Source organism: Schistocerca nitens, chromosome 9, assembly GCF_023898315.1.
Source record: "Schistocerca nitens isolate TAMUIC-IGC-003100 chromosome 9, iqSchNite1.1, whole genome shotgun sequence".
Classification (NCBI taxonomy): Eukaryota; Metazoa; Arthropoda; class Insecta; order Orthoptera; family Acrididae; genus Schistocerca; species Schistocerca nitens.
The window spans coordinates 492,525,437-492,528,273 of NC_064622.1; the positions used below are offsets into that span (position 1 = coordinate 492,525,437).

At 45.7% G+C, this 2,837-nt stretch overlaps 1 pseudogene; it reads right to left on the reverse strand.

The window, feature by feature from the left end:
- Positions 1–1,547: 1,547 nt before the first annotated feature.
- Positions 1,548–1,665, reverse strand: LOC126204867 (5S ribosomal RNA; annotated as a pseudogene).
- Positions 1,666–2,837: the final 1,172 nt, after the last annotated feature.

Here is a 2,837-nt window from a genome sequence, read left to right on the forward strand (position 1 = left end):
GGGCTTGGATGTGTGTGATGTCCTTAGGTTAGTTAGGTTTAAATAGTTCTAAGTTATAGGGGACTGATGACCTCAGAAATTAAGTCCCATAGCGCTCCGAGCCATTTTGAACAAAGAGAAAACAAGGATGAAAATGGGAATCGTTTCTCGAAATGCGTCGTGTAAAATTTAAACAAACGAAAATCGTAATTGGTATCAGGAAAGTTATTTCCAAACAAACCCCTTGTCGCCTGATTTTCCGTTTGCAAAGCCAAACTGACAGTTTGTTACCTCACTGCTGTCCATTGAAACTGCAGCAGCAGGTCGAAAGCAAATGGCGAAGTTTTTCTTGTTGTGGTTACGCTGTATATTAGGAAGAACACACGGCTAAATTTGTATTTATATATGATGCGAAGCTTAGTACACACATCTACCAGCTCTGACAGTAGCAATCGGCTGGGCATCGGATCGGAGTGAACTCTGGCGAGTCAGGACCATCTGCGGGGGAATAATAGTGTGCCAGTCCTCAAGCAAACCAGTCACTACTCGGTATCAACGGATGAGAGATTTGGAGGTGCTCGCCCGGACGACAGTCTAAAGCCGTGTGCATCCACGTAGGTGACAGGGCTAGTCTGGAGAGATGACGTCCTCCCATTCCTATGTCCGGATCTGTTTGGCTGCAGCGACATGGAAGCGACGACAGTGATCACCGTGGAGACAGTGTGTGCTGCTTCATTGTCGCTCTGTCCGTGTGGATAGTCGTGTCGGTGCTAACATCCGAATTTGCCGACTGAAAGAACAGGGCGTGGTTGAACGGACCTGGACATACGAAGAAAATGTCTGTCCTCTCGAGCGCCATTCGCATGGGGCAGTTCATGAGCACCGTAGAGTACAGCTTTCACGTACACATCGATCCCATATTCGCATAGCAGTCGTGGGATCCCGACCAACGCGAGTGGCGACATCGTGGATAACGTCAGTTTTAATCGCTGCGGGAGTTGTTTCACTCGGATCTGCGCTCCTCAGTAATGCTTAGTTCACTGAACACATTTGTTGCACTGATCATGCTCACGAAAATTTGCTTTAAGCATGCCGGCCGCAGGGATTTTGCCACCTCGTGCGGAATTTTCAAGCGCCGACTCCCGCCACCCCATTCCCCACAGCTGTTGCAGTTCCAGACGTAATCAACCTTTTTCACAAGACATCATATTTTCACTTATCACACATACTCATACTTCTTTTTATCGTGAATACTTAAAGACCGCAGCCAAGTATGTAAGAGCGATAAGTGAAACAGAACTAAAACGTTTTGGGTGTAATACATTTTAACTCCATAATTAAACTAAAAAAAAAAACTAAACTCTGTCCGGACAGGCCTCGGAAGTCCCAACGGTGCTGACCGACCGCCATGTCATCGTCTGCCTATAAGCGGCACTGGGTGAGGATATGGAGGCGTGTGTGTACGGCACACCGCTCTCCCGGCCGTTCTCAGTTTACGAGACCGGAGCCGCTACTTCCCAATCAAGTAGCTCCTCAGTTTGCCTCAGAAGGGCTGAGTGCACCCTGCTTGCCAACAGCTCTCGGGAGATCGGATGGTCACCCATCCAAGTGCTAGCCAAGCCCGACAGCGCTTAACTTCGGTGATCTGACGGGAACCGGTGTTACCATTGCGGCATAGCCGTTGGCCCATAATTAATTATGCAACCAAAATGGAGTTACGTCAATGCACTCTATATAACTAAAATGTGCTCGCTTTTTTCTCGTTCGTTGAGAAGAGGGGAGGGTGCGGTGAGAGACCAACAGCAGCGAGCACAGTTGACGAAAGTACTGCATAGCGAGCGGGTAGTACGTTGTCGTTTCTGCTGCAATATGCGGAATGTCATAGAACAGCGAGTCACTTACACAAGATTGCTTTATTTCTTGAGAACCAAGTATATAAGTTAACGGTGTCTGAAGTACGTAAAGAAAAATGGCTATGATCGAATAACGAGAAGGCGTGTATTCCGACGTACCACGACCATGATATGTGGCTAAAAGCTAGCAGTGTTGAAAGCAATTTCATTAACTGTAGTGAAGAGTAGCAGTTATCGGTATATCAAAAGTAATGTTGTACGAACGCAGTGTGAAATACAACGAAACAGGATGAGCAGTTCGTTCAGTGCAGTTCATTTGCTTCAGCTCCGAAATAAGATTTCTATAGGACTTTTCCGTATTTTCTTAATATTACTATCTTTCGATTATGACTTGAACGCAGAGAAAGAAAGGGGAATGAGGGTAAAGTTAAATGAAATTACAGACAAATCGTAAAAAAATTAGTTCATAGCAGCGTGACAGCAACAAGAACAGTACAAATGACTTAATGGCAGATTTAAAGGAGAGAGGGCGATTCGGGAAGGTTGCCATCTATGTCTTCACCACTAAACGCCCCTTAATCACAATATCTGCATTCAAAGACTTTGGCAAAAATGTTCGAATGTGTGTGAGTTCCTGAGGGATCAAACTGCTGAGGTCATCGGTCCCTAGACTTACACACTACTTAAACTAACTTATGCTAAGAACAACTCACACCCGTACGCGAGGGAGGACACGAACCTCCGGCGGCAGGGGCCGCGCAATCCGTGTCATGGCGCCTTAAACCACGCGGGCCCTCCGAGCGGCACACGCTGGCATATGACGGGCGACGCATATTGTACTAATTCTTTATTTACTTATTACAAATTACTCTCTCAGCGATACTGCTACAGATATTTAATGATCTTTTCGGACACCATATTCTCATATTTCTTTTATTTCTTTATACTGAAGTTGAAAGGTCTCTGTTGGATTCCTTTCATGTTAATTTCTTAAATCTGTTGTTA